Source organism: Amblyomma mixtum, chromosome 3 (assembly GCF_055824585.1).
Source record: "Amblyomma mixtum isolate Tamu chromosome 3, ASM5582458v1, whole genome shotgun sequence".
NCBI lineage: Eukaryota > Metazoa > Arthropoda > Arachnida > Ixodida > Ixodidae > Amblyomma > Amblyomma mixtum.
In genome coordinates this window covers 425,449,594-425,475,500 of record NC_143014.1, presented here as the reverse complement: position 1 = coordinate 425,475,500, position 25,907 = coordinate 425,449,594, and the positions used below count along the sequence as shown (strand labels likewise).

Sequence of the window (25,907 nt, the reverse complement as noted above, 5' to 3'; positions counted from 1 at the left end):
AGTGCAATAGTAGTACAAGACCCACTTAATTTTCATTGAAAGGTATGATGGCATTTTCATCAAGCAAAGAGATACAGTAGGGATTACAACTGCAATGTGGGACATGGGTCATATGGTTACTTGGGCATCACAAAGCTGAACTTTTCTTATTAAATAGAAGTAGAAATAATTTGCTTATTAATTTGCTTATTATTAAGATGTCAGGTTGAAAGCTCTTGACTTAAGTTGTTATCAAAGCTGCTGAGGCAAGAAAATTGTGTAAAGCACACATTTTACCCCATTAAAGGTGAAGCATGGAAGAATATACCATCAGATGAACCTGTGCTCACTGAAAAAATGATGCAGACAGCACAATAAGAGCCAACAGCCCCTGTAGAAGAATTTAAACGCCCAGATTGCAGTATGAATTAATCATAAATCAATATGTTCAGAACAATGCTTGCAAAGTTTCAAATCAGGCCATTTACTGAGCAGAACAAATAAAATGTACTGCACTCATTCTGCCCACACATTTTTGAAAAGGCATGAATGAATGCCTGACAGTGTAACAGACCTCTTAGCTGTTTTTCTTCCATTCACACAATATTAAATTAAAGATTACAAACAGCCTGACAATTGTAGATACATAAGGGCGAACTGTGCAATTACTCTTACCGGAACCAAACGAATCAAAACAAGCAAAAGCTACAAGAAACAATTATTACAGGCACAATAAATCCAGATTAATTTTTTTTCTTTTTGAAACGTTAGTCATACTGACCCTAGTGTATCAATAATGAGAATGTGATTTTGCAAGAAGTGTGCTATCAAGTAGAATTGCTTTTCATGACATAGATGCTATTGTGCTGTGATTAAACATTTTCAGCCTCGCCTTATTTATATTCTTTCCCAAGATGCCATCTTGGAAAGGCACTTTCATTTAACTTGCACACACACACACACACATCTTTTTCACTGCCAAAAGACTGTGCATGGTAATGCAGCACAGCAGTTTCAGCTACCCCTTTAGGCTGTGCACAGATGGTACAGTAAAGAGCTCTTTGTGTGATCCACCAAAGTTGTCAGGCACATATATGCCAGAGTGCTTCCTTCCTGTCCCTAGCTAAATTTTGTGGTTCGACAACTTTCGATGGGAAGTGGATTTTGTTGAAGAGTTTCATATCTAAAAATGGCGATGAGTAATGTCTGTTTGTAAAAAAAAACAATGGAAAGACCTAGAAACAGGAAAATGCGAACACTTGGTGACATAAGACAGCTATTCAAAACACATTTGAAACATTCTTCAAGCTATATTGCCCACATGGCAAACATGAAGGAGTTGAAACAAATATTGTAATACCTTACCTAACAGTATCATATCTGAGTTATTATATTGTTTTTTTTCTAATGGATACTAGAGCCAAGGATTTCACATTAAAGAGCAACCACAGAATCTTCCGTAATGTGCACAAAAATACCATAATAAGCTACCACTATAGTATAAGAGAATATGCTAGGATATTTGATTTAGTTCACATATTCTATTGAATTACAGCTGCAGGAGAGAGAACCATGATTAAGTAAAATACCACTCTGTCTGTTAGCCTTTGAAATATTCCTGAAAGAGATCATTGTTTTTTGTGTGTTAACTGAAATTCCATTGTCAGGAAATGATTTAAGCATATAATTTATGTTTTCCTGCAACTAATGCATTGCTGTCTCAAAGTGTACTTGATCTGTGAGCAAAACTGTGTTATCCATGCACTGGAAGACCAAGCACCTGAAGTTATTGAGCTGAAGCCATTAGTGATTAAATTTTTTGAAGAGTATGGAAGATAAAATAGAATCCAGCAGTTTACCAGCCTCTATATATTGGTAGTTTACCACCAGGTTCAGTTTGGTTATTTAATTTAATAACGAACAACCATACAAGAACTTCTCAAGGATAGCGAAAAAGGGAACTCAAAAGCCAAGTAGGTACAGTTTGCTTGGTAAAATCCTATGTTTCATCACATCAAAGATTTGCTGAACACTGAGAAAGAAAGCACAGTTAAACAATTTGTCAAATGACGAATACAGCTCAGCTGCAAATTTGTCAAGAATTAATGCAATGCCCCTTCCTCTAATATCGCCTTCCTGATGATTAAAAAAAACAGAGAATGTTAAAAAATTTTGTCATGCATTCAAATGGGAATTTTTCGAGTATTTGGGATGGAGTCAATAACAGTTAAATTGGTCAGCAGTTTTCAATGCATTTTTTGCCTTCCCTTTAATAGTGGCCTATATCAAAGCTTATCAAATCATATGACAGAATTTTCCTGAAACCATTCAGTCAAAAAGAACAGAATGTTTGCAAGAGCATGATGATACCATGGTAGCAATGAGGTGGGCATATTTCACCTAAAAGTGCACTAATCTGGCCAGATCCCCCTTCAAGAGCCTCAGAATGTATGTTAAAGCAGGTGAAAGTTTTTTTTAGTGCGCAAGTGGTGTCATGTAGAGTTACTGCCATTCTTGTTGCAAGCCTGAAATACTGACTGAAATTATCAGCTTTTTATGATGTATTATTCAACAAACCATCACTGCATTGCAAGACCTTATCTCTTCCGTGAAGGGAGTTAATCTGCGACATTTTTGCAGGCTTTTTTGTTTAATTAATAATAACAGTAACAATGATGATAATGCTTTGTATGTATTAAAACAACTCTATGTCTAAGAAATGCTTCTAAAATACTTCAAACTTCAGCACAAGCACTCACGTTTGCATGAAGACACAAAATAATCTTCTTATGACAACATGAGAGGATCTCTTTTGCAGCCTTCCTGTTCCTGACAAACCTCTCACCAACCCCCAACTTCATTTTCTTCAGTGCACCCTCTTAAAATACACCCCTCACCCCTGGCTATTTTTTTGTCGACCGTCTCAGAGCTTCCCCTGCATGCCCCATTTGCTATGATCCCTATGCCAATCTGCAACATTCCCTCTTTTTCTGCCCCATCATCATCATCATCATCAGCCTGACTGCGCCCCCTGCAGGGCACAGGCCTCTCCATGTCTCTCCAACTAACCCTGTCCATTGCCAATTGTGGCCACTGTATCCCCACAAACTTCTTAATCTAACTTTCTGCCGCCCCCTGCTATAGGTTTGCTTTCTCTTGGAATCCACTCCGTTACCCTTAAGGAGCAGCGGTTATCTTGCCTCCATATTACATGCCCTGCCCAAGCCCACTTTTTCCTCTTGATTTCGACTAGGATGTCATTAACCCACGTTTGTTCCCTCACCCACTCCGCCCGCTTCCGATCTCTTGTTGTTATGCCTATCATTTCTCTTTCCATAGCTCACTGCGCTTGCTTAACTTATGCTGAGCCCCATTGCCTTTCAATTACAGCATTACCCATAGCATCGGACAAGCTGATATGGACCAGATGGCTTTGGTGACCCTGGCACAAGATATCCGCGGCGCTTCATATTGCATCATAATCTGTTTCTCTCTCTCTGTCAGACACACATGCGGCTGCTGCAGCATCCATGCATGCTTGTGTTCCTTAATTTGGATGTGGGTGTTTGCGCTGCAGTTACATCTGAAGTGTCAAACAAACTTGCCTGAAACCTTATTTGCCTCTTAATATATTTTGTTTACTGGTGATTATGTTGGAGCGCCTCTCTATTCTTTAGCTTGGTGGGTGCCATATATCAACTTTCTTCCCTTTGTATAAATTAAATGGATGATTTGTTGCTTCACCCCACGTCTTTAAATAATGTTGCTCATTCACCTACTTTTTTGTTTTGTATATAGGACAGTTGACCACTTGCTTTTGTTGTGCTGTTCAGTATGCTGTAATGAGTATGTGTGTCCAGTTTATGACCAAGTAGAATGAGCCCATGCTTGTCTATGGTTTGGTTTTATGAGGTTTATCGTACGTCCCAAAGCGACTCAGACTATGAGGGACGCCATAGTGAAGGTCTCTGGAAATTTTGACCACCTGAGGTTCCTTAACGTGCACTGACATCACAGAGTACAAAAGGCCTCTAGCATTGCACCTTCATTGAAATGAGGCCAACAAGATCGGGATCAGGCCCGCATCTTTCGGGTCAGTAGCTGAGCACCACAACTACTAAGCCAACAGGGCGGCTTGCCCATTCTTTTCATTCAGTGTTTCGGTATATACACTGCATTTGTCATCACCTGTTGGGTCACGTTGTCAAGCCACTGACAGCAGTAGCTTTTTGTGGCTGCTCCCTCTTTGCTTGAAAAGAAAATTCAATTTGAATTTGAAGAAATTATGCACTAAAATATTCTGTTCCATCACCTTACTTATTCACTCTCAAGGCTCAAGGGCATTATTTAGAGAAATGGATGAACAGAACAGATTATTAACAAAACAAATCAGTTGCACCTTTTTTGAAGGCGATGTTATTGGCGATCGCAGTGGCAAAGACAAAAAAGTGGTTCCAGTCATTACTGGTGTGTGGAAAAAATGAATATATGACATGTGAGAACACAGACTTTAAACATGTGGCCATTACGTGATGAAATATAGGGCTCATTGTAGTGCTCGTGAAAAGCTGAACATCAGTACACCAGAGGAAAGAAATAGAAGTTGTAAAACAGAAAACAAGACTGTCTGTAGTGTTGAAACTGAATGGTAAAAAACATAAAAAGTTATAGTAAAGCAAAAGAAATATCAATATTGTCGTGACAAGTTTGGCGTCAAAGAAAGGGCACTTGAAATGTTAAAAACATCATGCCATCCTAATATCACTCCCAAATTTTAACAAGAACTGCAGACAATTTTAGAATGTGTGGTAAAATAACTATTTTGATTCAAATTTAATACCCGTCTTTGCTACTCTGCAAATGCCAAAAATGGTAATTTTTCTTGAAACATGTAGTACCTACAAGCACAATTTGAATAACGTGTCCATACCTCTGGATTGTAAAGTTGAGATTTTGGGGCATGGTCAAAGGTGTCTACAACTCATATTAATAAGACAGCAAGAGCTGAATTACAACTATCCAACATTAAAATGATCATTAAACTGCAAGATCAAATGGCCCCAGTTGAAGGACTCATTGTGCTTCTGCAAGTTTCAGTGGTTCTTATTAAGCTGGTCCCAACAAGACATACTCCCAGCTCTTTAAACAGCACTTCAACAAACCTTGTTAGCAGAAGAATGAAGTTGGCAGTGCACAAAGTGCCATGAAATTGCGGCCGCCCATGCTCACGTCGAGGACCTCATTTCAACAGCACTAACATACACAAATATTTACACAGTAGCAAGATTTATTACAACGAAAAAAAGGTTTTCCTTGCTGCTAAACAATACGAAGTTGCCGATTTTGAGTCTCTTTGTGCCACTTACGGCCAAGTGAAAAGTGCCTTGTGAATTACTTCTGCTTATATGCATTGCTTACAAGGCGAGTTATTATTGAGAAAGTTGGCTTAGAATTGAAAGCATATCAGTCTGAGTAGTTTAAGCACACAAACAAGGAATGAAAACATGAGAAATGAGCTGCAACCAATCAATTTATTTCCTGGCTGAAGCACTGTACACAAGGAAGAAATTAATCATTATTGTATGGCTTCAATGAAAAGCAATACTACAATTAAATCAAAAATTCAAAAGACAAGCCAGTTATGGTTGGTTGGTTTATGGAGTTTAACGTCCCAAAGCGACTCAGGCTATGAGAGACGCCGTAGTGAAGGTCTCCGGAAATTTCGACCACCTGGGGTTCTTTAATGTGCACTGACATCGCACAATACACGGGCCTCTAGAATTTCACCTCCACAGAAATTCAACCGCCGCGGCCGGGATCGAACCCGCGTCTTTCGGGTCAGCAGCCGAGCACCATAACCACTGAGCCACTGCAGCGGCTGCCAGTTATGAAAGTTGTTCACGTGCCATCATGTCTATGCTATTATAACTGGTACCCTAATCTCTTAAAAGACGTTCAATCTCATAGGTAAATGAATGTCTTAAAGGGGGGGGGGGTATGCTCCATTGCCACGCGATCTAGCATGACCTACTGACAGAATTAAGTATTCCCACATAACACCACTGCCGTACACCAATTGTCTGGAATGTCTTTTCTGCCACCCATGCTTTCTAACACAAAATGTGCGTGGATTCAGGCAAGACAGCTTGACAGAAGTGGTACAAAACAATCAAGGATTCCAAACCTGCTGGCCACCTTTTTGACGTTAATTGTGGAATATATTGTGGGCTTAGGGCACAACTGCTGTTAGCTTCGGTGCATAGGGCACACTTTGTCGTGGAGTTTCCATTTTGCCTTAATAGTAGAATGAAACTTTGGTCACTGACCATGTCGAACATGTTGATTGACATTTCAGAACCCTAACAAGTTGCTCGTTCAAAATGAAGGACCGGTCATGAAAAAGCAGCTCCTTAACTAATCGGGGCAGATCCTTAACTAATGGTCATAGGCCAAACCGGCAGATGCCTTAACAAAAGACTGTCAGAGCACAACTACAATGTAAGCACACGAATCTTGGGACATCTGGGCGTTCATTGCCGCGATTGTAAATGCACTCCTCACTGAGGTGAGCAGATGCAGTGACCAAATCACGCGAGAAATAATTGAAGCCAAAAAAATCGGAAGCCTAAGAACGCTGTGTCAGCACCCCACCTGTGGGCCTTCTGGATAAGGAATTTCATTTCCTTGCGACAGCTCAGCAGTCATGATTTCCTGCTCGTCTCCTGCTGCCATTGTCTATGTTTCATGTCTTATCCTTCTTGTTGTTTTTGATGCCTTGAGTATATTTACCGATGTGTCAGGGCAATAAATTTCAGTTGCTAGTCAGCGCCTGTGTCTCGTCTCCCCTTTCTGCGTCCTTCATGAAGTTTGCGCTGTTTTCGTGTAGTCGGGGCAATGACATTGCATAAGCCTGGTGAAGGTTTCCCCCTTTGTTCTGATGACTGTCTTCAGCATCATCTATATTATATAGGATTCCAGGTGCAGCCACACTTACAAATTTCGTTCAGTGGCAAAGATTTCCACATTCTCCCAAGCAATTTCACGCCCTGGTTGTGCATGTTCTGCCAGAGCAGCTGTTCGATTCCTGCCGACATCACTGCAATGCTCTTTCAGCCGCCTGGGTATGTTTCTAGCTGTCTCCCCCGATGTAGACCGAATTAATCGTCACAAGGTAAACAATTCCACAGAACTTCGAACAAGGCAGAGCATCTTCAACATTTGCAAATTCCCGCGCAATTTACTAGTTAGCACGTGGGCAATATTCACCTGGTGCGTTTTGAAAACTCCTGCCCTTCGTCTGGAATGTACAGGGTCGTCAACTCTTAGTACAAACACGCTAGTGCGTGGCCTCACTCTGGAGGGCCACTGCGCACGGCATGGCCTCGCATCGAAGCGAAGTGGTAGATGACGTGAAGCACCACGTCCAGGTCTCTCCTGCGCCACTTGGCTGCGATGAGCGGCCATGCCGGACGCAGTGGCCCTCCAGAGTGGGGCCACGCACTCGCGTGTTCAGGGTGGACAACCTTGTACATACGGAACCACAGCTCGCTTCAACTGACGAATGCCTCGGGGACTGCAAAACCACCAAGCCTGAATCGTATTTATGACACTGGCCCGACGTAATGAATTCACATTATTGACTTGCATATCATCTGCGCAAATCAGGTTGAATGCTCGAAATGAATGAGCGCACATATGCCTACTCGACCAACCCAAAAAATTACGCGAAATAAAAGCATATTTACGTTGATCAATTATAAGAAGATTTTCCGGAGAAAGCTGGAGCGTCTTCTAAGGCACTGCACAAGCGCGAGCACCCAAACAACGCAAGCACACAAGATTCCCTTCACAACGAATCAATCGATCACAACGCACCACGCAAAAGCCAAAGTCACATATACACGGTGAGAATGATGCCAAACGCCTGCACGACCATAGGAAACTTTACCACACTGGCTAAAATCGAAGCGCGACCCCGAAATCACACGTCCAGGCACTGACAGAGGCTGATCAAACAAGCAAACGATGCAAAAACGGTGGCCCAAATCCCGTCCGACAACAATAAACAAAGCCAAGGCAATTCATGGGTGAAAGTAACGCTTTGGGCCTTGGAGGAAGGAAAATTTAGAGGAGAGGCCGTCACATGACATTTTGTGAAGCCGGAAACAAGCTCGGCGCCATCTTGTCCGGGCTGACGTTTCGCCACCGCGCCAACTGCGCATGCATTTCAAAGCCAACGAAGGAACGTGCTACCGCATGGGCACAGGCCCCCACAGGTTTGCATGTATGGGGTAGAAGTAGAATGCCATTTGTTTGCAGTTGATGACTTTGTTGTAGAGCAGAAGCTTTTGTTGTTGTATATGATGTGAAAATATTGTAAATAGCTACGTTTTTCCGTACGAGTTGTTTTTTGTGAGAAAATGTTTTTTATGAATGAAGTTCTCGGGATCCTGAGTGCATTTGTATCTTTATGTAGATATTACAGTGAACAAAACTAACCCTTCGCCTTTATTAAAGAAAAAAAATCTCTAAGGTATTGTTTAAGTGCAGGGTCTCTTTCTTTTGCTTTTTACCGGCGGCGTATAACACTCCCCGAAAAATATTTCAGCCTACGCCGCTGGTAGTGGCTGTATTGTGAAAAGAATAAAAATTTACTGATCTGCTTTGGCGCACGTGTCTACCTTGAGTTTAGAATAACCTAAGGGCATGTGGCATCAATGAATGCGTTAAGTCGGGATCGAATTAATTGCAGGTATAACCAAGATGCCGGTAGAAACTACAGCGAGTGCATAAAGGTATTTATTTATTTATTTATTTATTTATTCAGGTACCTACAGCGCCAGTTGAGGGCATTTTTGTAGGGGGGATACAATTGCAAAGTATACATTGTCATGCAGATGACACTGCGTATAAAACAAACAAACAAACAATAAAAATACAACGCATTCCAATACTGAGCAAACTTATAACAAAAGAACCATGAAAGCAAGAAAGACGCAAGAAAAGTTAATTCAACAAAAGTCTCGACAGAGCATTTTCAAAAGAAGATTGCGGGGCTAAGACAACGTCTTCCGGCAATTTACTCCAGTCATACACTGTTCTGGGAAAAAATGAGTTTTTAAAGACATTTATACGGCACTGGTACTCTTGAACCTTTAAAGAATGATCTAAACGGGAGGATATGTAGCTGGGGGCTTTCATGTATGAATCTTTAGACAAACCTGTTGAGCCTATAAAAATATTGTGAAATAGTTTAAGTCTAAGGTATCTGCGTCTGTCTTGTAGTAAAGGCCAGCCCAAATTTTTGCAAATCTGAGAGGAGCTTTTGGTGAAATCATAGTTTGCGGACACAAACCTTGCTGCTCGTTTTTGAATTCGTTCGAGTTCGCTGATAACTGTTTTTGTTGCAGGATCCCAAGTCGCACAACCATATTCTAAGATGGGACGCACGTTTGTCAAGTAGAGTGTCTCCTTCAAATCAGCAGGTGCCTGCTTGAAATTGCGCTTTAAAAAGTTTAACACACGACTAGCCTTGGCAGCAATATGGTTTACGTGATCGTTCCAAGAAAGGTTGTTTGCGAAGATAACACCTAAGTACTTGTAATTTTTAACAAATGATAAGTTTCTGCCGCCTAAAGAGTACTGGGTAGGTAATGGTTGCTTTTTATTTGTAAATTGCAGAACTTGACATTTCGAAAAATTTAATCGCATGTTCCATGTTTTGCACCATGCTAGGACAGAGTCGAGGTCACTTTGCAATTCATAGGAGTCGCTTAGACAAGTGACGTCACGGTAGATGCAACAATCATCAGCATACAATCTGACCAGACAGGAAACCCGGTCAACTATATCATTGATAAATATTAAAAAAAAGAAGAGGGCGCAAAACCGATCCCTGGGGAACGCCTGATAAAACAGCAATATCTGATGAACTTACACCTTCAAGAATAATGCGTTGCTTTCTACCGATGAGATATGCTTCGAGCCATTTCAGCAGGGTGGGTGGAACTTTGAGGGTAGACAGTTTCAGTAATAATAAGTTATGTGCGACAGAATCAAAAGCTTTTTGAAAATCCAAAAATATGCAGTCAACCTGGTTACCATTGTTAATTGAGAAAGCGACATCATGAGCAAACTCTATCAGTTGCATATTGCACGAAAAGCCCTTCCTGAAGCCATGTTGCATTGGACCAAAAAAGTTGTTATCCTGGAGGTGCTTAAATAAATTAGTGTAAACGATGTGCTCTAGCGATTTGCATGACACTTGTTAGGGAGATAGGCCTATAGTTTACAGTTGTTGTTTTGTCGGCACTTTTATATAGAGGAACTACGTTGGCGCTTTTCCAGTCATCGGGCAAGGCACCGACATCCATTGATTTTTGAAATAGAGTTACTAAAAAGGGAGCGACAGAAACTGCACAGTTCTTCAAGATATAGTTCGGGATACGGTCAGGACCGGGTGCCGTGTTTACCTTGACCTTCTGCAAAAGTAACACTATTCCATGTACTGAGAAATCTATGCCACTCATCTCAGTAAACTCATTCACGATATGCAAATCGTCTGTAGGGCATGCCGACAGAGAAAAAACTGAGTGAAAATAACGATTAAACTGTTCAGCCTTGCCTTCCAGATCCGAGCTGTAGTTGAAGTTATCTATAATATTGGGAATGTTGTCTTTTATACGCTGCTTACTTTTTACATACTTCCATATTTGCTTTGGATTGTTCTTCATTTTTCCGCCTAGAACACCCAGATGCGCACGTTCGGCCCTACGCATCTCTCGCGTTATAGTCTTGTTCAGCTCCTTCAATTTACAGTGCAAGGAAGGCTCTGGTGATTGACAGTACCCACAGTATAAGCAGTGCCTTTTGTTTATCAAGGTTCGAATGGCGGCGTTCATCCAAAGCTTATTTGTTCGACACTTCGACGAAATGGTGTGTGATGGAACATACGTCTGCACTAAGGACAGGAGTTTTGTCTTCAGTAAGTGCCAAGTGGAATGTATATCAAGATTGGAACTGTGATGTGTAAATTCTGGGAGAAAGGCGTCGAGTTCACGCGATAGCGAGATATAGTCTCCTCTGTCGTAATGAAATACTGTTCGTGGTGGCAGCTTTCTGCGGTGCTCGGCAAAACAGGATAATCTTGCGATTACCACTTCATGGTCGCTTAAACCGAGAATTGTGGTGGTTGAAGAAATGAGGGTGCGATCGTTGCAGAAAATCAAATCAAGTACATTTGCACTACTACAGCCTATTCTAGTTGGGCACTCCACAAACTGAAAAAGGGAATGAGTGTTAATCATTTCACGAAAAGCAGTATGAAGAAGCGATGTGGTGTTTATATTTGGCTTAAGGGAGACCCATTCTATATTAGGTAAATTAAAATCACCGCCTAAAATGACGTAAGATGCATCCAGGGTTAATAGGATGTTGCTCAATTCAAATAGGGGTTGTGGTGTTTTAAGGGCTGGAGGCCTGTAAAATGAACCAATAGCCATCGAGGAACCGTTAGCCAGTATGACCTTACACCAGACCGTTTCGCATGTCTTGCTTTCCGTGTTAAGAGGTATGCTGTTTAGTCCATTATCGACAATGACAAATACACCACCGCCATGCTTGTTACGGTCCTTCCGGTATACATTGTAATTAGGTGGAAATATCTCACAGGAGCCTATTGTTTCGTCCAACCATGACTCAGTGCCAATAACCACATGTGGCTTGACCAATTCCAAGAGTGCTTCAAACTCCTCCTGTTTGTTCTTGAGGCTACGGCAGTTGACGGCATTAATTATCAAGTCGGTTTTATGGTCTGCTCTTTTCTGCGATGCAGGATTCTTTGATGGCTATTGGTTTATGCTTTTCACGGAATCAGTAGCGCTGTCATACATGTAAACTTGTTTCGCCAACTTTAGTTTGTTGACATTAAGTTTGTAGTCATCGCCACGTTCCTTGGCGAACTGTATCAGCCTCTTCCGCTCATGCCTCAAGTAGTCTTCACTGATAGCAAAACCTGTATCTTTTAGTTTTGAGGCAGCTGCAAGTAAGCGTTGCTTGTCTTTGAAAGATAAGAATTTCACTATAATCGGCCGGTTTTTTTCAGGTGAGTAACGCCCAAGTCTGTGCGCTCTTTCCATAGCCATCGAGCTAAGTTCTACACTTAGTTTCTCAGCACAAAAAGTCATAATCCGTTCTTCACACAGTGCCCATGTTTCATTCTCGGAATCTGGATGGCCAAAAAAGATGAGGTTGTTCCTTCTTGATCTGTTATCTAGATCGTCTTGGCCTTTGTGGAATGTCGCAAACGAGGAAGCAACCGATTCGACACGAGACGAGATCCTTTCTATCGATTCTTTTAACTGTGGGAAACATGAAGCGCGGTCTTCAGCGCACACAACCTTGGCGGCGAGCTCCTCTACTTTTTGTTCAATGGCCAGCTGATTACTTCGAAGCGAACGAATTTCGTCAAGTATGTCGGACTGTTTTTCCAAGATTGATGGTATCTGCATAATAGCATTAAACATTTCCTGTTCTTGCTCTTCGGTAAGAGGACCAGGATTCAGTTCGACATCCCCGGCAAGCAGTAAGAGCAACTTTGAAAGCAGACAAAAAACGGCAATACAGCAGCACAATCCTAAAAAGATCGTGCGACATGCAAGCATGTACAGGCATTGGGTGGGATCTGATGCCAGTTTTCTAAAAGGTTTCCCATTTACACAACGATAGGAATAACCAACCTGTAGAAACACGAAGCGTAAGTGCCTGGCAGCCATGGCGGTGCCAGATCCCGAAATGGTCGGCTGCGGCGGCTGCTTTAGTAGTCTTTCGTCCGAGGGTGATCATGGTGGCCAGCAAGCGAGAGAATCAACCGCAGGCAGCGCTGTCATGTCCAGTGGTGACTTGAAATCTAAGGTAGCGCAGATGAAGAGCTGGCACGTACAGTCCTTGCAAATGGTGTAATCAGGAACGGGACACGGTGCATCGATGCTGTCATGATAAGCAGCCACCATCTGCATAACCTGTAGAAATACGAAGCGTAAGAGCCTGGCAGCCATGGCGGCGCCAGATTTTATATCCAACAACAGTCGCATATAAAATCAATGGTAAATTTCACATTCGACCGAACGAGCCCCTGCATTCTTTACTGAGAATTGCATGCAATAGTCACCGGTAGCTCAGGTTTTTTGAGTCATTTCTGAAAAAATTTTTTATCAAATTTTGTAAGAGCTTTGGGGAACATTCTAAAATTAAGAGATTTCACATACCGATTGCCTGAAAGCACTTACAGTTTTTCTTTTCTTTCTTTTTTTAATGCTGTGCGTCTTGGATCTCACAGTGTATTTCATAAAGCTTCTGAACAAACTATCCCACCTTAATCCAGTATAAAGTACTGCCTTTAAACATAGGCTTCCTGAAATGTTTCCGTATATGGCTACTCTGGAAGCCTTTCATGTCCAGCTTCCTGGCACAAGGCTTATATTTGAATGTTACTCTGCAACACTTTCTATTTTAGAGAATAATGATTTTTGAGTGGACAGCTGTCAAATGTGCTCATGAGGTTGTAAAAAAAATCAACCTTTGCTATAATGAGTTTAGAGGTTCATGCATGAGATCCCTGAGCAAGGCTATTGATATTGGGTTGTTTGCATGCTATGCTCGCATAAAATTGTCCCACACACTGGCCACACTTTAATCGCACTCTCTGGTGGATAGCACAAACCTCCCAGCTTTATGCTGAATGAGTGTGCACTTGTCTACTTTTGGCTAAGCCGTGAACAATGCTGCCATGCATGGTCACACCCCACCTTGGTGTTCAACCTGCCTTTTAATGCAGCTCTTGTTGCTGAATGTTGCAATCTGCTTCCACTGCGTACGTTTGGGAAGCTGGCTGTGTCAACAGTGCCTTCTGCTGCAGAAGTGAGGGCAAGAAAAATTTTGCGGTACTTTGTTTTTGGTCTTAAATACTATACTTATCTTAATAGCATGTTTTCGTGCGACTGGTGATGCAACAAATGCTTTCTTGTATACAGCAGTGAGGATGGGCAAGTATACTAAAAAGTTTGAGTTCTTGACCCTAAATGCAAAATGTAATATCATAACGTGTTGTAATGGTAGACATGCCAGCAATGACTTTTGATTCACAACTCCAAGAGCCACTCACACAGGTGACAGAAACGGAGAGGGCCAAAGTGCATATAGTAGACGGCAGGGGAGGATTTATCTGAAATTTTACACAGGATAACCATTCTGAACACCTTTTATCTCAATGAAAAAAGTCCAAGAAATGCATGTTTAAAATGTGACTACCCCCCTCCATCAATCCACCCTTTGTAGCATGGCAACATAGCATATTTCACATATCTACAGATCTAGTATTGTGCATAATATATATGTTACCATAGCTTTTCAGACTTCTGGAAGTTTAGGAGTACCCAATGGCTGCAGTATAAGTTTCACGGTGTTGTGCATCATTTCAATACTGTGTTTCATGTTTAATGTGCAGAGCTACAGCTGTACGCACCGCTTTTCGCTACTTGATGAAATACTGGCTTGTAATGTCACTGCACATTAGCACACTTTACTTGTGATCGACAATACATAAAATGAAAGTCGATCTATAGTACGTAATGAATGTATTAAATTATTTTTCTTCAACATAACCACAGGCATCAATGAAATTCAGCACACATGTGGATCCTCAATTCACTAAGTACTTTTTACCCCAAATAACACTATCACAGGACATGGGCTCAATAAACACGTGAGAAAAGGCCTCCTAATTCAGTTAGAGCTTCGCCTTTTTCGCACTTCTTGACCATGACATCAGATAGAAAAGCAATTGCAAACCTGCAACGCAGTAGACGAAATGCCCGTGCGATCGTGGTCGCCGAGCACGTTGAAATCCATGCACGCAACAACGAGAGTTTTGCAGCGAATTCAACCTGAGATATGAGTGAATGGCGCCAATGTCAGCTTGTGAGCACGATCAAAAACAAACTCGTGCAGTTGAGAAAAGTACGCCTACGCCGCACCGCAAATGCTACGCCGTTGCCGTCTGTTACCGAGCGGTTTGCAATCAGCAACTACGACGCCGTTGCTAAGCTGCCCGGACAAGATGGCCTCACGATCGTGGAAAAACCACGTGATTTCCTACACACTTTTCTCCCAGGGTGTTGTGTGGAAAGGGCCTCTCCTTTTTTTTTTAACCCTGCGTGCTTTGGGCTTGCTTTCCGTTATTTCCACCGGGTCGCAATAACGATTTGGCTTGGATTTCCGTTATTGCGACCGGGTCGCAATAACGCCGGCCGTATGAGTACCAACCATGCAGCACACACACGCACACAGCCACAACATAGCCACAAGTCAATTCAGAAAACCGGAACGAAAACTAAACAACGATACCACTCCATAAAGTGCAATGGCATCTCTTGAACGTGAATTCAAAGCAACTAAACAGAACAGGTGCAGGTGAAAAAACCAAGGTCTACGCACTTGAAGGGCGTCGAAAAATGCTGCGCCGTTAAAATGCGCAGGTCCGCTAATAAGAAGTGCTTCGTAGCAAACACTTACTGGTACATCTGGGACAGGTTTCTGATTCTGTGGCTCACCTCCGCTGCTGTACAAAGAAACCCGAGGGTCCGCAATGCCTCCGCGTACACTGCGACGTTCCTTTTCTGGCGCCGCAAATCATCTAGACGGCCTTGCCAGCAGTCGATGAGAGCGGCTGTCACACGCTCGCTCCACAGTTTGCGCGCCGACGCTCATACCGACGCGCAGCAGGACGCCATTTTTGTTTACACTGACGACAATTACGGCAGTGTTGCCACCTCTGTTTCCGAGCATTACGCCAAAATGGATTCAGAAGTCCACTAAATATTTTCGAAAAACACCAAAATATCCGCTAATATGCACTGTGATGCTAGGTGTAAAAATACTTACAATGCGTCTTTCTTTAGCTTAGAAATGCAAACAAATGTAGCGATCCAGTGTCAGAACGAGTGGAAAAGCAAAAACGAAACCAGAATGCGCAGCGGCGTTTGAAGCAGTGTCTGCTTGTGCGCGTATCATAACCAGTCATGAGCATGAGGTCAAGTAAAAGGTGGCGTATTTTATCCCGCAACTGTGCCTAGGAGTCAAGCTTACAGTCACATTATTTTTTGAGCAACATCCGTTGGCAGCGTCCAGGGCAGATAGCCGCATCGTTTTGCGCCTCCTAGCTGCGTCCTCAGCGGTACGCAATGCCCTGTATAAAAAGTCCTTCACAAGGTGCCATTCTTCATGGATTTATTGTATATAAACATTAGGAGATAGCAACAAGCGTTACAGAGTACATCTATCACATTGCTTGAGCAATTACGAGAAAAAAATTGGCGGGGGCTTTGGTTAAGCTTGGTAGGTTGCGAAAGCAAAAGCGCAGCGCCTCCAACTGAAGGAACGCAGTGCGCCGCGTCTACAGGTCACGCGTGGCTACCGGCCGCCGCTGCGCGACGACTCAAAGCGTTTTCGGTAATTTTTTATATTTTGTTTTTGATGTTGTTGCGACTGAGAGAAAGGAAACATAATCTACAGTTGATATCACGTCACAGCGGCAGTAGCGCCACAGGTGCGCAGCGCGGCAAACACACACCGTAACTGCAGCCGGGCTCTCTGAAGGAGCGAGTTGGTCGCCCATAATCTATAGCTGGTATGAAGTCCCAGCGGCAGTAGCGCCACAGGCGCGGCGCGGCGTAACTGCAGCCGAGCTATCTGAAGGAGCGAGTTGGACGCCCATATTCACTCCGCTAAAGGTCAAACGTAACTGCGGCCGGGTCACGCGAAACTTTGCAAGTGCGAGTAGTATTGCTTTCGCAATAAAAAAAACATGAGAGGAGTGTAAATATGTTTGGACTAGTCACGCCTAGCCCAAAGCAACTCTATGCGAGCGTTGAAGCAAAGCTACGGAAAAACTTTGCGACGTCAAAACACAAATGCGTCAGCATCTTCATCGGAATCTTCGTCATCCACCTGCAGGTAAAGTGGCCGACACGTAGCACTTCCGGATGCTGATGGTTCACTCTGTCCACTGCAACTGGTATCAGTTTCAATAAGTCGGGTAAATTTTTCTGGAAGTTGGTAGTCAAAACATTCTTTATCGTACCTCTTCAGCCCCGCTCTGATCCCTATACTATGGCATTGACTGCAGCTGGAGCGAGCCTGTTTCGCAGTATTGTCTTGAGCAAGTTCGTTTGGCTGAACGATCTCTCAGCTTCCGCGTTCGAATAAAGTAGGACCAGAATTGAGATAGTAAAGCCTGCTAGTTCTCTGAATAAGTTCTCCCCTCTATAATTTTTTACTTCATACCAGAAGCTCGAGGTTTTTATGCGAGAGTCGTGATGCTCTGCCATTGGCTTTCCGCCGCATCTATTTTGCCTGGCTGTACACCTACCGCTTCCATCAGTGGGACAAGAGAGAACTTCAGTGCACACAAGGCTTTTTCTACTGACAACTGTCCCACGTTTTTTAAAGTTTCAACGTTGTTAGGAAGCCTCTGCCGTATTTGCTCGATGAGAGAAACCAAGAACTTTAAGCATCTCTTTCTTAAAGGGACAGTGAGGAGAGCTCTATTAGTATTTTTTTTTACCGCAAAATCCGATAGTTCGGCATTTCGCGGCTCTGTTGCCACTTCGCCGGCAGCGAAAGATGCATGTATTTCTAAGAAATTTGGACTCGAAGTCGAAAAAGTTTTTCCCGCCGCTCTGATTCAAACTTGGGATTCTCTTATGACGACACAGGACTAAGTGACGTGAAACATGACGTGCGCATGACGTAACGCAGACTCCGTGATTTCTGGCGGCAAGCATTCGGTAGCCTTTGGCAGCCGCTCTGTCTGGGAATGATTTCTTGATGATTTCTGCCAGATGGTCGGCAGTCATAATGCTGCAAAGTTCATCTATGAACAACGCCGCCCTACTCTCTGCTGTACTCGCTGCACCGCTGTCAGTTCGTTTCGGGAAGGCAGTCTGCTTTTGCGACGGGCCCAATACGCTGGCAGCATTCTGGTGCTTTTTTGTATCTTTGTGCGCCTTCAGGTCGTTGTATTTGGATCCGAGTTGGCAGCGGCAGAATTTACATTCGGAAACCTTCAATCCATTGGGTGCTGTCTTGCAGAGAAGCCAGCTGCTCGGATCCGGATCTTTAAGCCATTCGACTCGAAACTTCTGAACGTACTTCACTTTTGGCGTTTTTGGCGTGACAATCTCCCATGCACGTGCGCACCGTCTGGGATGGATTATTTTCTGGCGCAGCGCCGCAGACAATGCCGATATACCAAGCGGACTGCTTTATTCTGCACGGAAGCAAGGGGAAGGCGGAAGCACTGAGAGAGAGAGCGTTCAAAGTGCAGAGCGACTGTAAGATAGAAGATGCTGGCGCCGAGGTAACCTGCGAGGTGTGGGTAGCAAAAGTGACCGAGGCGCCTGCGCCGGCGGCGTGTCGCCTTTCGCCGCACCTCGCAGGGTCGATTCATGCAAATGGCATCAGTTGACGCCCTACAGCAGCCAGGTGCGGAGAGGCGCAGGCTACGAATCTCTCCGTTGGCTTCTTCAAGGCGTGTCACATAATAACGCCCCATGCCAACTGGCCAGCCAACGAGCAGGCTGCCGGCGCCGCTCCTAAACTCCCTTCCTCGCACATAACCCGCGGGCCACTTTTTTGTTTACTAAAGCCCAATGACAGAATTTCTCATTTTGTTCAGATCCACTACAAATCCGCTTAAATAGCTGAAATCCGCAAAACAATGAGACCCAATAAATAAAGGGCAACTCCGGCGATTTTTCAGCCATTTTAAGTTAATGGCTGTTTTGTGTTCCTAAGAACCTCCTGTATTGTGTACGATACAAGGTTTTCAAAAGCAACCCTAAAATAATTTTTAAACAGCAAAAAAACGCAAAACTCGAAACCGAATGACGTCACTGGCTTGTTCGCCGCGCTGTGAAGTCCCCGAAGATACCTGAAGTACCCTGAGCCCCGCTGTCGACGTGACTGAAAGTGCGGAGAATAGCTTTTCCGAGACCAGCGAGTTTTTAGAATACGACTCATGCGACGATTTCGGGCTGGACGAGTCGCCTTTCAGGTATGATCCACCGCCGCGCGAGCCAGCCGAGTCACACCACAGGCCGCGTCACCTGCAGCATGGAGACGGTCTCAACTCGGAGAAGTAAGTACTTGAGTCTTTTTTCGTGCATGCATTTGTAACACAATCGTCAGAACAAAAGTTAATGTGATGCTCCCGCTGACAACTGTTCGTGTGGCGAGTGCCGGCCGACCCAATCTGATGAAAGAATCTGCTGCCGGAACGTTGCCGTGGTGCACAACGTCCTTACAGGGGCATGCATCACCAACAGTCCTCTCTTTGCGAAGCTTTGTCTCGATGGCGAGCTTTTGGAAGTGAATTCGCGCCAGCTACAGTTCTACAATTCAGCATACTTTGAGCACGGTTACCATGGTCCGCTTCCTTTTGACGGCCGGGCTTCGTTCAGCTGGCCGCTGCGATAGGCTGTTGTACTCGAATAACGTTGACACAGAATCTGCCTTCAAGCGTCGGCTGAACGAAGCCTTAGCGAGTCCAAAGCTCTCTCTGAGGTACACGCGCTGTCTTCATAGCAATCTGGCGCGAAATGTTCTAAGCACAAGCGGAATGCTTCCTCGGAGACCAGTTGACACGGCGGACAGCTCTCACCCACTTGTCGCGAAGATTCTTATCGCTAGGAAACCTATGGTAGAGCACGCCCATTGTCCCAGGTGAAAAATTTGTGCATCCCACAGCACAACAGAAGTTGCCGTGACCCATCACTCCGGCGTACACACCCCATCAAGCACGTTGAGACGATGCGAAATCGCACAGGTGGTCGAAATAATTCCGGAGACCTCCACTACGGCACCTCTTTCTTCTTTCACTCCTTCCTTCCTTCTTTCACTCCTCCCTTACGACGCGGTTCGGGTGTCCGTTACTTTCCTGGATGGATGGATGGATGGATGGATGGATGGATGGATGGATGGATGGATGGATGGATGGATGGATGGATGGATGGATGGATGGATGGATGGATGGATGGATGGATGGATAGGAGCGCCCCCTTTGAAACGGGGTGGTGGCAATTGCCACCATGCTCAGCTTTTCTTTATTTATTATTTTTTTTGTTTACTGTGTCGGCAATTCTCATTAAGATTCTCCATCAACTTTGCCTACGGTTTCCTACTATTCTAACCTTATGCCACATCTCTGCTTTTCAGCCACCAATCCTCCAATCGCTTTTTGCTGACTTCCACTGCAGATTTATTTACATGACCATTGTTATCTTTAAACCCTAGGGCCTCAGAAAGAGTGACTGTGCCTGCATCGACATCCGGATGGATACCATCACATTTGATTATGAGGTGTTCAATTGTTTCCACAGATCTACCACACACTGCACATGTGTCATCTTCTTCGTTAAATTTCTTTTTGTAGCTGCGCGTTCTAAGACACCCTGATCTAGCTTCAAAAAGTAGGGCACTGCCTCTTGAGTTATCATAGAAAAATTCTTTCCTGATCTGCCTTTTCCAGAATCGATATAGTTCTACACTATGTTTCTTTTCCATTGAATTCATCCAATTTTTAACTTCCGCGTTTTTAACCTGTCGTTTAATGCTCTTTCTTTCTCCGTCCTCATGACCGGCATACTTACTGGTTAGTTTTCTAGTTCTTTTCCGCCACTGTGAGTCAACGTTCTTTCTGTATAAATATTTAAATACCTTAGCTGCCCATCTGTTATCGTCCAATTTCCTCAGGCGTTCTTCATATAGTATTTTACTCTTAGCTTCCCGTGCCTCGAACGATGCCCAGCCCATATCCCCTTGTACTGCCTCGTTTGTGGTTTTGCCGTGGGCACCTAGTGCTAATCTTCCAACAGCTCTCTGATTTACGTCTAATCTCGACTGAACTTCTGCCCTTAAGCACAGAACCGCATTGCCGAAAGTAAGTCCCGGCACCATTATTCCTTTCCAAATACCTCTTAGTACTTCATATTTGTTGTACCCCCATAATGCCCTATGTTTCAATATCCCGGCGTCTCGTCGTCCTTTTGCCCTAAGAGCCTGTTCATGCTTTTCCGTGTATATCTCCTCCGCGCTCCGCGGGGCGCGAGCGCATCCGGCGCGGTCGCGCATCGAAGCTCTGCGGCGCAGGCGCACACGGGTCTGTATGCGGCGCTTCGTGTCGCCTGCTACTAGGGTGCATCGAGGCACCCTCACTGCTTGCTGTGCTGTGAAGCGCACCTAACTCTCTGCGCGCCTAACTTCTGTCATATATGACAGAAGCTAAAGTGTTGAGAGCACTTTGAGAGAGAAAGTGTTGAGAGAGCCACGGTTGAGAGCAGCACAATCGTGGCGCGCGAATGCGCTAGTCACGTGATTTTTTTTGTATTTCGCGGCCTTTCTTTGGAGTTCGGAAAAAAGATACACGTGAGGTTTTCTTTACCGCAAACAAATGGAATGGGGGTTTCTCATGGTGCTCTCCAACTTTGCTATTCACATTTTCTGCCTAAAGTCAATATTTACGAATTTAAAAAAATAGCTTAATTTTTAATTAATTAATTGCAAAACAACAAAATTGCCTATGATGCGCAAGCCGGTTGGTAAATGTATGTAAGTGGTTTCCCTGGCCTACCTCGAATATTTTATTTTTTAACCCTTGGCTAAAGTTAGCGTGGACACCCTGTATATATATATATATATATATATATATATATATATATATATATATATATATATATATATATATATATATATATATGCACCCGAGTACTGTGGGTTGCCAGCGCACGTTAAAAACGCCCATGTGGCGAACAATAATCGGGGGTCCACGACTATAACATCACTTGTAGTCTATGTCGCTTTCGGACCCCATAAACCAAATCAATTCAAATCTGAAATAAACGGTTTGCAGCAATACATGCATATCCCCGAGATCGTGGCTCTGAGACGAGATGCCGCTGAGTTGTCGTGCGCGCAACCAGCGACAACGCACTGTAGTTAGTGCGCTTTCTCGCGACACGACGCGCCGCCTCCGGGTCCGTGTGTGCCTGCGCCGCAGAGATTCGATGCGCGACCGCGCCAGATGCGCGCGCGCCCCGCAGAGTGCAGCCACGCTGCGCCGTGTTCGTACTTAGAGTGGACTACCCTGTACAGTGTTCTAGAATGCCTTCTAGAACACTGTACTCACGGCGAAGCTTGGAGCGTGGTGCTGAGATTATTTATAAACACGTTTTCATAAAAGCAGGCGTAGTGCCTAAAAATGTTCAGTCTGGTATTTGATTTATTACAGCAGTAACACTTGTAGTTTTGTTTTTGAACTAGTGTTTATGCTTATAGTTTAGCGAGAGCGAGAGTGCTTTCGATTGAGCTCGGACAACGCCTCCCGGAGGCATTAGCTTGGAACTTCCACGGCCGCTCTCGACGCGCGGGAGTCGCGAGCGGCCGTGGAACTTCAAACCACAGTAGGTCGTGATCCAAACGCACTCGAGGAATCGACAATGAGTCAAACAGGAGCGAGCTCGATTTCGCTTGAAAGTGACTATGTGACAACCTCCGGTCTGCACTGAGTTCGATAAGCATTGAATCAATGAGGACCGAAAGTGCCCGTGTGACAGCTGGGGTATGACAGCTGCTGTTTCATATGGCAGTGCCTTTCCACGTTACCTATCAAATCGAAGTGCATCGCCGATACCGCTGGCGTGTTTTGGGGACGCGAGCGTCGTTCCCTAAAACACACTTTTTTCTTGCGTTCTGTTAACTCAAGACGAGACTTCACAGCTATGCGACCGCGTTTTCTTTCTGCGTCGGTGCCAACCCGTGCGCACAGGTACGCGTAAGAAGCCGCAAAGGGATTACCTTCATATCGTGACAGCGTTGTAATCAGGTGTTGTCTAAAAGTGAAATTCCAAATGCATACGTACCCTGGACGACAGCAGCACGTTTGAAGCCCGAAACGGAGTATCCGAAAAGACGTGGCAACGAACAAACGCCTTCCATTCACAGGGCTGAAGGCATGTGCCGCCCACGGTCTCACTCCGCGCGCTGGGGTTCCGGACTTACTTGCTCCGCGCACAGTACGCCTCTGCGAAAGATTGAGGTTCCAAGAATTGTAACACGTTTTTACGCGACAGCGCATACATCTCGTTCGGTCGAAAAGCCGCCGGCGTCGTAGCAGTAGTAGTTGTCGGCACCGCGCGTCGGAAAAAATCGTATCATGCCAACCGTTCGCCGCAGATGTCCCGGATGGTGTCATACGATTCAGCGTTTCGTGCAGCATAAACTTGCCTGTTAAGATAAAGCCCAGCTTACGGCAGGAATTCGCACCGTCGGCCTATAATCGGATGTTTGTTGCGGGTGTCCGCCGAGATATGTGCGACAGTTACTGCGTCATTTTCATTCCTCAAACCCAATTTTCGTTTCCTTAATTACGGCACCTCTTTCTCTCTCTCTCTCTCTCACACCTTCCTCCCTTCTCTAACGGTGCGGTTCGAGTATCCACCGAGATGTGAGACAATTCCTGCGCCATTTCCTTTCCTCAAAAATGCGTTGCGTTCAAAGGTGTTGTTCCTGACGGCAAGGCGTCGCGCCGAACGGGCGGTGGCATTCCGTGGACTCCCTGGCAGCGCTGCAACACGCTGTAGCGTTACGCTCCTAAAGGCGAAGCTTAAGCATCTTCCATTTTTTTTTTTCATTTAAGTAAGATGGAGAGTGTGTCATGTTTAGCCTGGATATGCAACGTTTTGCTGTAGCACAATGCATATTCCCGCGCAGACTGTAACGCTTTCAAGTGTCCGCTGAAGCACCTACCGGCGTTAACGCAGATTTTCGCTTTGGAACACGATCTGCAATAGCCCTCTGCGCGGGGCATAAGCTCTGCTTAGCATTTTTTTTTCGTAGTTTTGATCACTATGCATGTAGTGATCCCGAAACTTTCAGATACATGGCCTCAGACCAAAGGCGGAATCAGGCCGTCACAATTAAGCAGCCGTGATTACCGATTTTTTTATTCCTTCGCCCGTGCCGCTAAGCAAGCGAGGCGAGGAAATAATACTATGTATTTCGTCCTCCTTACAAGGCTTAGGTGTACTACAGAGGCCAACCACCCGAACCATGGGCGCCTAGTGCATCGAAGTAAAAAAAAGAACGTTGTAATGAAAATCAAAGGAAAACAAAACCAAAACAACAACAAACGAACACGTTTGGAGCAGTTAAGCGCACACAAGAAATGCGAATTCTCGACAAAATTCTCTCATATCTTCTAGGTCGAAACTACAGTTTCATTCACAGGTTAACCTGCAGGTTATACTCGCGCCACGAAGGGCGAATTTCAGCGGCAGCAGCGCTGATATTTATGGTCCACTACAACGTTTATAGATATATGGTCCGCAACCCAACCTCACCACATGTCCCCATCCACACGCCGTAACCAAAACTAGGCGACAACCAGAGTAGGAAAAAGTGCGCATATCTAGACAGTGGCGAAGAAAATTAAATAGTGTGAATTAAAAAAATCAGCGGGGTGTACAACCGTTGTTTCTGAAGGCAGTTTTGCAGCACGCTGACCGACAGAACATGGTCAAGACTGTCAGCTGAGCAAAGCTATTGCTTAATACGTCATGCTTTTTTTAAGCGGAGCTCCTTGGCGCCCGTTTCTGCGTTTCGCTGCGTCGCCGTCGCCGTTGTCCGTTGTAACCAGCAGTGGACACCATAGTCGCGCTTTAAGCTGCGAAACCAATGGAGCGGGAGCTTGGAAAGCAGAGGGAAGTCGCATAACTGCCCTCTTGGAGCAATGGACACCTCAATCGTCCTTTAAGCTATGTGGCAGTAGTGACAGATGTGCGCTGCATTGACAATGTTGTGCCAGAAACGCGCTGCTGAAGCCCTAGGCCGTCAGCGTTCGTTGTGTTCATTGGCGTTGGCGTTGACAAAGTTTTACACTCTGGTCATTTTAAGGAAAGGAGAAGTGCGCATGACTGGCTTCCTGGGTAAGTGGACGCCTGAATCGCGCTTATAGGTACGTGGGGTGATGAGAAAGAGAGATGTGGGCTGCATGCGTTAGCGCTGACAACGGTGAGCGAACTCTCGCGATCAACCATTAACTGCCACCTGCCAGGGTGGCAAAGTGGGTGGGGACTTTAATGTAGATATAAAGGCAAACAGGAATTCCTTACCACTTATGCGGGATAACATCCCGTTCCTCTCGCTCGCATAACGCCTCCCACGGCTGTGACAACCTCGCGAAATACTTGCACAGACCTCGTCTTTGAGAACCCAGCATTGGTGCAGCAAGTCGAGCATATATCCATCTATTTCCTCGACCACAAACTTCCTTCATGAGAGTCAAGAACTGGTAGTGGAGTGTTTCTTGAAGAACAAAAATGTGTGAAAAATAACAAGTTGTCTGCAATCGTACATACATGTCTTGCTCGAATTCTTTGCCTCTATCTATCGAAAAGCAGAAACAGCTGATGAGCTGCGCTCAAATTTCACATTAAAAAGTAACGTAATCGTCGGCAATTTTTTTTTTCCGCTTTCATTTCACTCAGGGCAGATACTGCGGCCGCGACAGTAGGATTGTCCCTCGATGTGTGCTTAAGCTTAAACAGCTTGTTGGTTCTCGGAAGTTGCCACTGATAAGCTCCATCTTGATGCGCACTGCATGGGGGATCATGGAATGTTGGTTTTCGCAGCGTTGGCTACAGTCGTTCTCTGAAAGCGCACGCTACAGTTATCGCTACACACGAACGTTTGCCGCCAAAACTCCCACTGCAGCGTATTACGCAGCTTCACAGCCGCCCAACGAAGCACTGGCGCCCATATTTCGCTTCCAACAAAGCATTTTATGTCTGTAAGCAACAGGAAGCGTCGTTCGGTCG

The 25,907-nt window shown here is 44.6% G+C and overlaps 1 pseudogene across 1 annotated transcript in view; it reads right to left on the bottom strand.

Annotated features, from left to right (window-relative positions):
- LOC149357958 (uncharacterized) overlaps positions 1-15,759 on the bottom strand; it is a 104,176-nt pseudogene extending 88,417 nt beyond the window's left edge. The window contains exons 1-2 of the transcript XR_016291911.1: positions 15,588-15,759; positions 12,717-12,998 (exon numbers count right to left, since the gene is read on the bottom strand). The product of XR_016291911.1 is annotated as an uncharacterized LOC149357958 (transcript). The remainder of the gene's footprint in view (positions 1-12,716; positions 12,999-15,587) is intronic.
- Between the last annotated feature and the right edge of the window lie 10,148 nt (positions 15,760-25,907).